Source organism: Lithobates pipiens, unplaced genomic scaffold, assembly GCF_037356315.1.
Source record: "Lithobates pipiens isolate NorthernLeopardFrog02 unplaced genomic scaffold, aLitPip1_a1.2 Scaffold_25, whole genome shotgun sequence".
In the NCBI taxonomy this organism is placed as follows: domain Eukaryota; kingdom Metazoa; phylum Chordata; class Amphibia; order Anura; family Ranidae; genus Lithobates; species Lithobates pipiens.
In genome coordinates, this window is record NW_027507787.1 from 11,072,625 (window position 1) to 11,087,469 (window position 14,845).

Below are 14,845 nucleotides of genomic sequence, written 5' to 3' on the forward strand. Positions count from 1 at the left end.
GCATCAGCAAGCTGAACGTGTCGGCTGAGCCATCAATCTCAGAAGCTTAAAGCTGAGATCTAGTGGTCCCATTTGTTGGCGCAGGCTCAAGCATAAAATAAGAAAAGGGCCTATTTAAATGCTGAGGAACCCAATTCTGCGGAGAATGGATAGCAGCACATTATATCTGTGCATGGCATCAACCAGCTGAATGTGTCCGGTGAGCCATCAATGTCAGAGGCTTAAAGCTGAGAACTAGTGGTCCCGTTTGATGGTGCACGCTCGAGCATGAAGTAAGAAAAGGAACTATTGCATTGCTGAGGAACCCCATTTTGCAGAGAATGGAAAGCAGCACATCATTATAATTGTGAACAGCATCAGCCAACTGAACGTGTTGGCTGAGACACCAATGTGAGAGGCTTAAAGTTGAGAACTAGTGGTTCTGTTTGTTGTACGCTCAAACATAAAATAAGGAGAGGGCCTATTTAAATGCAGATGAACCCCATTCTGCGGAGAATGGATAGAAGCACATCATTATAATTGTGCACACCTCAGCCAGCTGAACGTGTCGGCTGAGCCATCATTGTCAGAGGCCTAATGCGGAGAAATAGTGTCCCGTTTGATGGTGCATGCTAGATGATAAAATACGATGACGGCCTATTTAAATGCTGAGGAACCCCATGCTCTGCAGAGGATGGAAAGCAGCACATAATTATAATTGTGAACTTCATCAACCAGCTGAACGCGTCGGCTGAGCCATCAATGTCAGAGGCTTAAAGTTAAGAACTAGTGGTCCCGTTTGATGGTGCACGCTCGAGCATGAAATAGGAAGAGGGCCTATTTAAATGCTGAGGAACCCCATTCTGTGGAGAATGGAAAGCAGCACATCATTATTAATGTGAACAGCATCATGCAGCTAAACGTGTCTGCTGAGCCATCAATGTCAGAGGATTAAAGCGAAGAAATAGTGGTCCCGTTTGTTGGTGCACGCTCGAGCATAAACTATGAAGAGGGCCTATTTAAATGCTGAGGAACCCCAATATGCGAATAAAAGAAAACAGCACATCATTATAATTGTGAACAGCATCAGCCAGCTGAACGTGTCGGCTGAGCCATCAATGTCAGAGGCTTAAAGCTGAGAACTAATGGTCCCGTTTGTTGGTGCACGCTAGAGGATAAAATAAGATGACGGCCTATTTAAATGCTGGAGGAACCCCATTCTGCGGAGGATGGAAAGCAGCGCATCATAATTGTGCATAGCATCAGCCAGTTGAACGTTTCGTCTGAGCCATCAATGACAGAGGCTTAAATCTGAGAACTAGTGGTCCCGTTTGATGGTGCACGCGCGAGCATGAAGTAAGAAAAGGGACTATTGCATTGCTCAGGAACCCCATTTTGCAGAGAATGGAAAGCAGCACATCATTATAATTGTGAGTAGCATCAGCCAACTGAACGTGTCGGCTGAGACACCAATGTGAGAGGCTTAAAGTTGAGAACTAGTGGTCCCGTTTGTTGTTGTACGCTCAAACATAAAATAAGGAGAGGGCCTATTTAAATGCAAAAAGAACCCCATTCTGCGGAGAATGGATGGAAGCACATCATTATAATTGTGAACAGCATCAGCCAGCTGAATGTGTCTGCTGAGCTACCAATGTTAGAGGCTTAAAGTTGAGAACTAGTGGTCACATTTGCTGGTGCGCGCTCGAGCATAAAATAAGATAACGGCCTATTTAAATGCTGAGGAACCCCATTCTGCGGAGGATGGAAAGCAGCGCATCATTATAATTGTGCATAGCATCAGCCAGTTGAACGTGTCGGCTGAGCCACCAATGATAGAGGCTTAAAGATGAGAACTAGTTGTCCCGTTTCATGGTGCACGCTTAAGCATAAAATAAGATGACGGCCTATTTAAATACATAGGAACCCCATTCTGCGGAGAATAGAAAGCAGCACATCATCATAATTGTGAACACCATCAGTCAGCTGAATGTATCGGCTGAGCCATCAATGTCAGAGGCTTAAAGCTCAGATCTTGTGGTCCCATTTGTTGGTGCACGCTCGAGTATAAAATAAGAAAAGGGAGGACTATACTTTTAGGGATCATTTCTGTAGGATGCAAAGGGAGAAATGTGCTCGAAAGTGTCCATACTCATCTTCCACGATGATGAATTTTAGGGTTCTTGTCTCATTAGGACTCCTGTTGGCAGTGCTGCTCTCTGCAGATGCTGCCACCGTTTGATGACTTGGTCATCTTTCCAGATGGGAAGATAGTAGGCAGGAACTCATTCAGAGTGGTTGTTTGAACGTCACCAATGTGAGAGGCTTAAGGTTGAGAACTAGTGGTCCCGTTTGTTGGTGCACACTCGAGTATAAAATAAGGAGAGGGCCTATTTAATTGCTGAGGAACCCCATTCTGCAGAGAATGGAAAGCAGCACATTATCATAATTGTGCACACCATCAGCCAGTTGAACATTTCGGCTGAGCCATCAGTGACAGAGGCTTAAATCTGAGAACTAGTGGTCCCGTTTTATGGTGCATGCTTGAGCATAAAATAGGAAGAGCACCTATTAAAATGCTGAGGAACCCCATTCTGCGGAGAATGGAAAGCAGCACATCATTATAATTGTACGCAGCATCAGCCAGCTGAATGTGTCGGCTGAGCCATCAATCTCAGAAGCTTAAAAATGAGATCTAGTGGTCCCATTTGTTGGTGCAGGCTCGAGCATAAAATAAGAAAAGGGCCTATTTAAATGCTGAGGAACCCAATTCTGCGGAGAATGGATAGCAGCACATCATTATAACTGTGCATGGCATCACCCAGCTGAATGTGTCGGGTGAGCCATCAATGACAGAGGCTTAAATCTGAAAGCTAATGGTTCTGCTTGATGGTGCACGCTCGAGCATAAAATAAGAAAAGTGACTATTTAATTGCTGAGGAACCCCATTCTGTGGAGCATGGATAGCAGCACATTATCATAATTGTGAACAGCATCAGCAAGCTGAAGGTGTCGGCTGAGCCATCAATGTCAGAGGCTTAAAGCTGAGAACTAGTGGTCTCGTTTGATGGCGCACGCTCGAGCATGAAGTAAGAAAAAGGACTATTGCATTGCTGAGGAACCCCATTTTGCAGAGAATGGAAAGCAGCACATCATTATAATTGTGAACAGCATCAGCCAACTGAACCTGTCGGCTGAGCCATCAATGTGAGAGGCTTAAAGTTGAGAACTAGTGGTCCCGTTTGTTGTACGCTCAAACATAAAATAAGGAGAGGGCCTAGTTAAATGCAGAAGAACCCCATTCTGCGGAGAATGGATAGAAGCACATCATTATAATTGTGCACACCTCAGCCAGCTGAATGTGTCGGCTGAGCCATCAATGTCAGAGGCTTAATGCGGAGAAATAGTGGTCCCGTTTGATGGTGCACGCTAGAGGATAAAATACGATGACGGCCTATTTAAATGCTGAGGAACCCCATGCTCTGCAGAGGATGGAAAGCAGCACATAATTATAATTGTGAACTTCATCAACCAGCTGAATGCGTCGGCTGAGCCATCAATGTCAGAGGCTTAAAGTTAAGAACTAGTGGTCCCGTTTGTTGGTGCACGCTCGAGCATGAAATAGGAAGAGGGCCTATTTAAATGCTGAGGAACTCTATTCTGCGGAAAATGGAAAGCAGCACATCATTATAATTGTGCAAAACATCAGGCAGTTGAGTGTTTTGCCTGAGCCATCAATATCAGAGGCTCAGGGCTTAGAACCAGTGGTCCCGTTTGTTGGTGCACGCTCGAGCATAAAATAGGAAGAGGGCCTATTTAATTGCTGAGGAACCCCATTCTGCGGAGAATTGGAAAGCAGCACATCATTATAATTGTACACAGCATCGGCCGAGCCACCAATGTCAGAGGCTTAAAGTGGTTGTAAACCCTTACAAATCACTTTGACCTACAGGTAAGCCTAGATTAAGGCTTACCTGTAGGTCCAAGCAATATCTCCTAAACCTATATGGTTTAAGAGATATTTGCCCGAAAACGGGCACCGCTGTCTACGGCGCATGCGCCGTAGACAGCGGCGCGCAGGCGAGCAGGCGCGCAGGCGCACTAAGCGCACTAGGCGCACTAAGCGCACTAGGCGCGCAGGCGAGCAGGCGCGCAGGCGCACTAAGCGAGGCGCAGGCGCACTAAGCGAGGCATTCTCAGCGACGGAGCTGCCGCGTGCTTCGCCGAATGACAGCGGCGGAGCTGCAAGACCCCACCAACAAGATGGATGCGGCGGACTACAGGGGACAGCGGCGACTTCGCTGACTCCTGTGTCAGGTAAGTGACACATAATGGGCTACTATGCGATGCATAGTAGTCCATTATGCTTTGCCTTTGCAGGGAATGAAAGAGGAAGTAAACTCATCAGGGTTTACTTCCTCTTTAAAGCTGAGAACTAGTGGTTCTGTTTGATGGTGCACACTCAAGCATAAAATAAGGAGAGGGCCTATTTAAATGCTGAGGAACCCCATTCTGTGGAGAATGGAAAGCAGCACATCATTATAAATGTGAACAGCATCAGCAAGCTGAAGGTGTCGGCTGAGCCATCAATGTCAGAGGCTTAATGCGGAGAAATAGTGTCCCGTTTGATGGTGCACACTAGATGATAAAATACGATGACGGCCTATTTAAATGCTGAGGAACCCCATGCTCTGCAGAGGATGGAAAGCAGCACATAATTATAATTGTGAACTTCATCAACCATTTGAACGCGTCGGCTGAGCCATCAATGTCAGAGGCTTAAAGTTAAGAACTAGTGGTCCCGTTTGATGGTGCACGCTCGAGCATGAAATAGGAAGTGGGCCTATTTAAATGCTGAGGAACCCCATTCTGCAGAGAATAGAAAGCAGCACATCATTATAATTGTGAACAGCATCAGGCAGTTGAACGTTTTGCCTGAGCCATCAATATCAGAGGCTTAAGGCTTAGAACCAGTGGTCCCGTTTGTTGGTGCACACTCGAGCATAAAATAGGAAGAGGGCCTATTTAATTGCTGAGGAACCCCATTCTGCAGGCCATTTCATGTGGTCCTCACACCTCTCCTCCAGGGAATGAAAGAGGAAGTAAACTCATCAGGGTTTACTTCCTCTTTAAAGCTGAGAACTAGTGGTTCTGTTTGATGGTGCACACTCAAGCATAAAATAAGGAGAGGGCCTATTTAAATGCTGAGGAACCCCATTCTGTGGAGAATGGAAAGCAGCACATCATTATAAATGTGAACAGCATCATGCAGCTGAACGTGTCTGCTGAGCCACCAATGTCAGAAGATTAAAGCAAAGAAATAGTGGTCCCGTTTGTTGGTGCACGCTCGAGCATAAACTATGAAGAGGGCCTATTTAAATGCTGAGGAACCCCAATATGCGAATAAAGGAAAACAGCACATCATTATAATTGTGAACAGCATCAGCCAGCTGAACGTGTCGGCTGAGCCATCAATGTCAGAGGCTTAAAGCTGAGAACTAGTGGTCCCGTTTGTTGGTGCACGCTAGAGGATAAAATAAGATGACGGCCTATTTAAATGCTGGAGGAACCCCATTCTGCGGAGGATGGAAAGCAGCGCATCATAATTGTGCATAGCATCAGCCAGTTGAACGTTTCGTCTGAGCCATCAATGACAGAGGCTTAAATCTGAGAACTAGTGGTCCCGTTTGATGGTGCACGCGCGAGCATGAAGTAAGAAAAGGGACTATTGCATTGCTGAGGAACCCCATTTTGCAGAGAATGGAAAGCAGCACATCATTATAATTGTGAACAGCATCAGCAAACTGAACGCGCCGGCTGAGCACCAATGTGAGAGGCTTAAAGTTGAGAACTAGTGGTCCCGTTTGTTGTACGCTCAAACATAAAATAAGGAGAGGGCCTATTTAAATGCAAAAGAACCCCATTCTGCGTGGAATGGATGGAAGCACATAATTACAATTGTGAACAGCATCAGCCAGCTGAACGTGTCGGCTGAGCCATCAATCTCAGAGGCTTAAAGCAGAGAAATAGCGGTCCCGTTGGATGGTGCATGCTCAAGCATAAAATAAGATGACGGCCTATTTAATTGCTGAGGAACCCCATTCTGCGAAGGATGGATAGCAGCACATCATCATAATTGTGAACAGCATCAGCCAGCTGAACATATCGGCTGAGCCACCAATGTCAGAGGCTTAAAGCTCAGATCTTGTGGTCCCATTTGTTGGTGCACGCTCGAGTATAAAATAGGAAAAGGGAGGACTATACTTTCAGGGATCATTTCTGTAGGATGCAAAGGGAGAAATGTGCTCAAAAGTGTCCATACTCATCTTCCACGATGATGAATTTTAGAATTCTTGTCTCATTAGGACTCCTGTTGGCAGTGCTGCTCTCTGCAGATGCTGCCACCGTTTGATGACTTGGTCATCTTTCCAGATGGGAAGATGATAGGCAGGAACTCATTCAGAGTGGTTGTTTGAAGGCCACCAATGTGAGAGGCTTAAGGTTGAGAACTAGTGGTCCCGTTTGATGGTGCACACTCAAGCGTAAAATAAGAAAATTGACTATTTAAATGCTGAGGAACCCCATTCTGCGGAGAATGGAAAGCAGCACATCATTATAATTGTACGCAGCATCAGCAAGCTGAACGTGTCGGCTGAGCCATCAATCTCAGAAGCTTAAAGCTAAATCTAGTGGTCCCATTTGTTGGCGCAGGCTCAAGCATAAAATAAGAAAAGGGCCTATTTAAATGCTGAGGAACCCAATTCTGCGGAGAATGGATAGCAGCACATTATAACTGTGCATGGCATCAACCAGCTGAATGTGTCGGGTGAGCCATCAATGACAGGGGCTTAAAACTGAGAACTAGTGGTTCTGTTTGATGGTGCAGGCTCGAGTATAAAATAAGAAAAGTGACTATTTAATTGCTGAGGAACCCCATTCTGCGGAGAATGGACAGCAGCACATTATCATAAGTGTGAACAGCATCAGCCAACTGAAGGTGTCAGCTGAGCCATCAATGTCAGAGGCTTAAAGCTGAGAACTAGTGGTCCCGTTTGATGGTGCACGCTCGAGCATGAAGTAAGAAAAGGGACTATTGCATTGCTGAGGAACCCCATTTTGCAGAGAATGGAAAGCAGCACATCATTATAATTGTGAACAGCATCAGCCAACTGAACGTGTCGGCTGAGACACCAATGTGAGAGGCTTAAAGTTGAGAACTAGTGGTCCCGTTTGTTGTACGCTCAAACATAAAATAAGGAGAGGGCCTATTTAAATGCAGATGAACCCCATTCTGCGGAGAATGGATAGAAGCACATCATTATAATTGTGCACACCTCAGCCAGCTGAACATGTCGGCTGAGCCATCAATGTCAGAGGCTTAATGCGGAGAAATAGTGTCCCGTTTGATGGTGCACGCTAGATGATAAAATACGATGACGGCCTATTTAAATGCTGAGGAACCCCATGCTCTGCAGAGGATGGAAAGCAGCACATAATTATAATTGTGAACTTCATCAACCAGCTGAACGCGTCGGCTGAGCCATCAATGTCAGAGGCTTAAAGTTAAGAACTAGTGGTCCCGTTTGATGGTGCACGCTCGAGCATGAAATAGGAAGAGGGCCTATTTAAATGCTGAGGAACCCCATTCTGCAGAGAATAGAAAGCAGCACATCATTATAATTGTGAACAGCATCAGGCAGTTGAACGTTTTGCCTGAGCCATCAATATCAGAGGCTTAAGGCTTAGAACCATAATATAAGAAAAGGGACTATTTATTTGCTGAGGAACCAGGGCTGGACTGGGACAGAAAATTGGCCCTGGACTTCATTCAGACCGGCCCACTTTAATTTTGCAAACACGCACAAAAACAGTATGTAAACTATACACAATTGCGCAAAAAAATAAGATAAAATTATTCATCAGTTACTGTGACCAGTGCCATTAAATTATACATTAGTTACCGTGGCCAGTGCCATTAAATTATTCATCAGTTACCGTGGCCAGTGCCATTAAATTATTCATCAGTTACCGTGGCCAGTGCCATTAAATTATTCATCAGTTACCGTGGCCAGTGCCATTAAATTAATAATTGACCAGTGGCATTAAATAATAATCAGTTACCGTGACCAGTGACATTAATATTAATTTAATGCCACTGGTCAATTATTAATTTAATGTCACTGGTCAATTATTAATTTAATGTCACTGGCCACGGTAACTGATCAATAATTTAATGCCACTGCTCACGGTAATTGATGATCAGTTACTGTAGCCAGTGACATTAAATTAATAATTGACCAGTGGCATTAAATTAATATTAATGCCACTGGTCACGGTAACTGATTATTATTTAATGCCACTGGTAATTCAGGGACACCCCCCCCCCCCCCCCCCAAAAAAGATGATTTTTTAGCCAATTTTTGGGGCAGGGGCATATGAAATCAGCAAACCTGTGTGAAAGATCAAAAGCGGGCCCTAGGCATTAAGAACAACAACACATGTCTTAAATTGCACTAAATATTGGCTTAAAGGGGGTGTTGTTTAGGGCTGCAACTAACAATTATTTTCAGAATCGATTAGTTGGCCGATTATTGTTTTGATTAATCGGTTAATAACCTTAAAAAAAAAAGTGGGTCAAATTGACGTTTAATAAATAGGGAATGCAGAGTGTATGGTGGTGAGTAATATGTACAGGAGAGGAGTGCGGAGTGTATGGCGGGGGGTGATATGTACAAGAGAGGAGTGTATGGCAGGGGGGTAATATGTACAGGAGAGGAGTGCGGAGTGTATGGCAGGGGGGTAATATGTACAGGGGAGGAGTGTGGAGTGTATGGCAGGGGGGTAATATGTACAGGGGAGGAGTGTGGAGTGTATGGCAGGGGGGTAACATGTACAGGAGAGGAGTGCGGAGTGTATGGCAGGGGGGTAATATGTACAGTGGAGGAGTGCGGAGTGTATGGCAGGGGGGTAATATGTACAGGGGAGGAGTGTGGAGTGTATGGCAGGGGGGTAACATGTACAGGAGAGGAGTGCGGAGTGTATGGCAGGGGGGTAATATGTACAGTGGAGGAGTGCGGAGTGTATGGCAGGGGGGTAACATGTACAGTGGAGGAGTGCGGAGTGTATGGCAGGGGGGTAACATGTACAGTGGAGGAGTGCAGAGTGTATGGCAGGGGGGGTAACATGTACAGTGGAGGAGTGCGGAGTCTATGGCAGGGGAGGTAACATGTACAGTGGAGGAGTGCGGAGTGTATGGCAGGGGGGGTAACATGTACAGTGGAGGAGTGCAGAGTGTATGGCAGGGGGGGTAACATGTACAGTGGAGGAGTGCAGAGTGTATGGCAGGGGGGGTAACATGTACAGTGGAGGAGTGCGGAGTGTATGGCAGGGGGGGTAACATGTACAGTGGAGGAGTGCGGAGTGTATGGCAGGGGGGGTAACATGTACAGTGGAGGAGTGCGGAGTGTATGGCAGGGGGGGTAACATGTACAGTGGAGGAGTGCAGAGTGTATGGCAGGGGGGGTAACATGTACAGTGGAGGAGTGCGGAGTGTATGGCAGGGGGGTAACATGTACAGGAGAGGAGTGCGGAGTGTATGGCAGGGGGGTAACATGTACAGTGGAGGAGTGCGGAGTGTATGGCAGGGGGGTAGTTAGTGGAGAGAGGAGGAAGAGGAGTGCACCTCCTGATAGTCTGTCAAAGTTCCAAGGATACCAGACAGTACAATTATCCCCGTGATAGCAGCCAGTTTGTCTTTGAAGATGGGGAAGGGGGCAAGTTGTGAAAGAAGAATACTTGCAGTGATTTGGGGGGATAAGAGCGTGCTGGATGTGCTAGGAGGGCACACTTTGGGAGGGGAGAGAAATTGTGCAGGAAGGGGGGGGGGGGTTGAATAAAAAAATCTGACCCCCCCCCCCCAGCACAATTTCTCTCCTCTGCTAAAGTACCTCCTAGCACATACAGCATGCTCTTATACCCCCAAATCGCTGCAAGTATTCTTTTTTGACAACTTGCCCCCCGTCTCTGTGTCTTCTCCTGCAAGTGCCAAGCACAAACCTCAGATCAGCACATCCCGTCCTGTTGTGTCCGTTCTCCTCCCCCTCCTTCTCCTGTCTGTGAGCCGAGGAAAAGGGGGAGGGGACTTCAGTCCATGTGTTAGTGTGAGGTGGGAGGAAGGGAGAGAAGCCGTGCAGTACACACTGTAATCGCAGTGTGTGGGAACAGAAACACCCCACACAAGCTGCAAGCCAGTCACTGGAGCCAATTGCGGAGGTAAAAGAACCAGCAGTGACTCCCAGCAGCACTAGCGCGGAGGAGGAGGATGTAAAATCCTCCTCCGCATTCAACGCTGGGCTGTGACGTCACTGGTTGCCAGACGCAAGGCGGCTATAGCAACCAGTGATCAGGAGGAGGTGGAGGCGGAGATAGAGCCAGCGCTATGGCAGCTCGGTCCGCCCCTGTTCCCAGATTGTCAATTTCATTCCGGGACAATTTATGCCAGCATCACGAGGGGGTGGTGCTTGTGTGCCGGGTGCAGGAGCGGAGCTGCCGCCGCCAGCCTTATTGTAACACAGGACAGACACGGAGAGTCCAGGGAGAGTGTAGTGATTCAAACACATAACACACTGTCTGACAACCGGCCCACTGAGCCAATCGGCCCACCGGGAAACTCCCGGTAGTCCCGATGGCCAGTACAGGCCTGTGAGGAACCCCATTCTGCAGAGAATTGGAAGGCAGCACATCATTATAATTGTACACAGCATCGGCCGAGCCACCAATGTCAGAGGCTTAAAGTGGTTGTAAACCCTTACAAACCACTTTGACCTACAGGTAAGCCTAGATTAAGGCTTACCTGTAGGTCCAAGCAATATCTCCTAAACCTATATGGTTTAGGAGATATTTGCCCGAAAACCGGCACCGCTGTCTACGGTGCATGCGCCGTAGACAGCGGCGCGCAGGCGCACTGAGCGCGGCATTCTCAGCGACAGAGCTGCCGCGCGTGTCGGCTCCCGTTCGCATGCGTGGGAGTGACGTCATCGCGGTTTCGCCAAATGACAGCGGCGGAGCTGCAAGACCCCACCAACAAGATGGATGCGGCGGACTACAGGGGACAGCGGCGACTTCGCTGGCTCCTGTGTCAGGTAAGTGACACATAATGGGCTACTATGCGATGCATAGTAGTCCATTATGCTTTGCCTTTGCAGGGAATGAAAGAGGAAGTAAACTCATCAGGGTTTACTTCCTCTTTAAAGCTGAGAACTAGTGGTTCTGTTTGATGGTGCACACTCAAGCATAAAATAAGGAGAGGGCCTAATAAATGCTGAGGAACCCCATTCTGTGGAGAATGGAAAGCAGCACATCATTATAAATGTGAACAGCATCATGCAGCTGAACGTGTCTGCTGAGCCACCAATGTCAGAGGATTAAAGCGAAGAAATAGTGGTCCTGTTTGTTGGTGCACGCTCGAGCATAAACTATGAAGAGGGCCTATTTAAATGCTGAGGAACACCAATATGCGAATAAAGGAAAACAGCACATCATTATAATTGTGAACAGCATTAGCCAGCTGAACGTGTCGGCTGAACCATCAATGTCAAAGGCTTAAAGCTGAGAACTAGTGGTCCCGTTTGTTGGTGCACGCTAGAGGATAAAATAAGATGACGGCCTATTTAAATACTGGAGGAACCCCATTCTGCGGAGGATGGAAAGCAGCGCATCATAATTGTGCATAGCATCAGCCAGTTGAACGTTTCGTCTGAGCCATCAATGACAGAGGCTTAAAACTGAGAACTAGTGGTTCTGTTTGATGGTGCACGCTCGAGCATGAAATAAGAAAAGTGACTATTTAATTGCTGAGGAACCCCATTCTGTGGAGCATGGACAGCAGCACATTATCATAATTGTGAACAGCATCAGCCAGCTGAAGGTGTCGGCTGAGCCATCAATGTCAGAGGCTTAAAGCTGAGAACTAGTGGTCTCGTTTAATGGCGCACGCTCGAGCATGAAGTAAGAAAAAGGACTATTGCATTGCTGAGGAACCCCATTTTGCAGAGAATGGAAAGCAGCACATCATTATAATTGTGAACAGCATCAGCCAACTGAACCTGTCGGCTGAGCCATCAATGTGAGAGGCTTAAAGTTGAGAACTAGTGGTCCCGTTTGTTGTACGCTCAAACATAAAATAAGGAGAGGGCCTATTTAAATGCAGAAGAACCCCATTCTGCGGAGAATGGATAGAAGCACATCATTATAATTGTGCACACCTCAGCCAGCTGAACGTGTCGGCTGAGCCATCAATGTCAGAGGCTTATTTCGGAGAAATAGTGGTCCCGTTTGATGGTTCACGCTAGAGGATAAAATACGATGACGGCCTATTTAAATGCTGAGGAACCCCATGCTCTGCAGAGGATGGAAAGCAGCACATAATTATAATTGTGAACTTCATCAACCAGCTGAACGCGTCGGCTGAGCCATCAATGTCAGAGGCTTAAAGTTAAGAACTAGTGGTCCCGTTTGTTGGTGCACGCTCGAGCATGAAATAGGAAGAGGGCCTATTTAAATGCTGAGGAACCCTATTCTGCGGAAAATGGAAAGCAGCGCATCATTATAATTGTGCAAAACATCAGGCAGTTGAACGTTTTGCCTGAGCCATCAATATCAGAGGCTTAAGGCTTAGAACCAGTGGTCCCGTTTGTTGGTGCACGCTCGAGCATAAAATAGGAAGAGGGCCTATTTAATAAATAATTGTATATATAATTGTACACAGCATCGGCTGAGCCACCAATGTCAGAGGCTTAAAGTGGTTGTAAACCCTTACAAACCACTTTGACCTACAGGTAAGCCTAGATTAAGGCTTACCTGTAGGTCCAAGCAATATCTCCTAAACCTATATGGTTTAGGAGATATTTGCACGAAAACGGGCACCACTGTCTACGGCGCGTGCGCCGTAGACAGCGGCGCGCAGGCGCACTAAGCGAGGCATTCTCAGCGACGGAGCTGCCGCGTGTGTCGGCTCCCGTTCGCATGCGCGGGAGTGACGTCATCGCGGCTTCGCTGAATGACAGCGGCGGAGCTGCAAGACCCCACCAACAAGATGGATGCGGCGGACTACAGGGGACAGCGGCGACTTCGCTGGCTCCTGTGTCAGGTAAGTGACACATAATGGGCTACTATGCGATGCATAGTAGTCCATTATGCTTTGCCTTTGCAGGGAATGAAAGAGGAAGTAAACTCATCAGGGTTTACTTCCTCTTTAAAGCTGAGAACTAGTGGTTCTGTTTGATGGTGCACACTCAAGCATAAAATAAGGAGAGGGCCTAATAAATGCTGAGGAACCCCATTCTGTGGAGAATGGAAAGCAGCACATCATTATAAATGTGAACAGCATCATGCAGCTGAACGTGTCTGCTGAGCCACCAATGTCAGAGGATTAAAGCGAAGAAATAGTGGTCCTGTTTGTTGGTGCACGCTCGAGCATAAACTATGAAGAGGGCCTATTTAAATGCTGAGGAACACCAATATGTGAACAAAGGAAAACAGCACATCATTATAATTGTGAACAGCATCAGCCAGCTGAACGTGTCGGCGGAGCCATCAATGTCAGAGGATTAAAGCGAAGAAATAGTGGTCCTGTTTGTTGGTGCACGCTCGAGCATAAACTATGAAGAGGGCCTATTTAAATGCTGAGGAACACCAATATGTGAACAAAGGAAAACAGCACATCATTATAATTGTGAACAGCATCAGCCAGCTGAACGTGTCTGCTGAGCCATCAATGTCAGAGGATTAAAGCGAAGAAATAGTGGTCCTGTTTGTTGGTGCACGCTCGAGCATAAACTATGAAGAGGGCCTATTTAAATGCTGAGGAACACCAATATGTGAACAAAGGAAAACAGCACATCATTATAATTGTGAACAGCATCAGCCAGCTGAACGTGTCGGCGGAGCCATCAATGTCAGAGGCTTAAAGCTGAGAACTAGTGGTCCCGTTTGTTGGTGCACGCTAGAGGATAAAACAAGATGACGGCCTATTTAAATGCTGGAGGAACCCCATTCTGCGGAGGATGGAAAGCAGCGCATCATAATTGTGCATAGCATCAGCCAGTTGAACATTTCGTCTGAGCCATCAATGACAGAGGCTTAAATCTGAGAACTAGTGGTTCTGTTTGATGGTGCAGGCGCGAGCGCGAAGTAAGAAAAGGGACTATTGCATTGCTGAGGAACCCCATTTTGCAGAGAATGGAAAGCAGCACATCATTATAATTGTGAACAGCATCAGCAAACTGAACGCGTCGGCTGAGCACCAATGTGAGAGGCTTAAAGTTGAGAACTAGTGGTCCCGTTTGTTGTACACTCAAACATAAAATAAGGAGAGGGCCTATTTAAATGCAAAAGAACACCATTCTGCGTGGAATGGATGGAAGCACATAATTACAATTGTGAACAGCATCAGCCAGCTGAACGTGTCGGCTGAGCCATCAATCTCAGAGGCTTAAAGCAGAGAAATAGTGGTCCCGTTGGATGGTGCATGCTCAAGCATAAAATAAGATGACGGCCTATTTAAATGCTGAGGTACCCCATTCTGCGGAGGATGGAAAGCAGTAAATCATTATAATTGTGAACAGCATCAGTCGGTTGAGAACTAGTGGTCAAGTTTCATGGTGCACGCTCGAGCATAATATAAGAAAAGGGACTATTTAATTGCTGAGGAACCCCATTCTGCGAAGGATGGAAAGCAGCACATCATCATAATTGTGAACAGCATCAGCCAGCTGAACGTATCGGCTGAGCCACCAATGTCAGAGGCTTAAAGCTCAGATCTTGTGGTCCCATTTGTTGGTGTACGCTCGAGTATAAAATAAGAAAAGGG

General features: G+C 46.7%; 2 non-coding genes across 2 annotated transcripts; both read left to right on the forward strand.

The window, feature by feature from the left end:
- Positions 1-2,060: 2,060 nt before the first annotated feature.
- Positions 2,061-2,275, forward strand: LOC143932505 (small nucleolar RNA U3). Its single transcript, XR_013262935.1, has one exon. It is a non-coding gene; the product is annotated as a small nucleolar RNA U3 (small nucleolar RNA).
- A 3,955-nt stretch (positions 2,276-6,230) lies between these two features.
- Positions 6,231-6,445, forward strand: LOC143932506 (small nucleolar RNA U3). Its single transcript, XR_013262936.1, has one exon. It is a non-coding gene; the product is annotated as a small nucleolar RNA U3 (small nucleolar RNA).
- Positions 6,446-14,845: the final 8,400 nt, after the last annotated feature.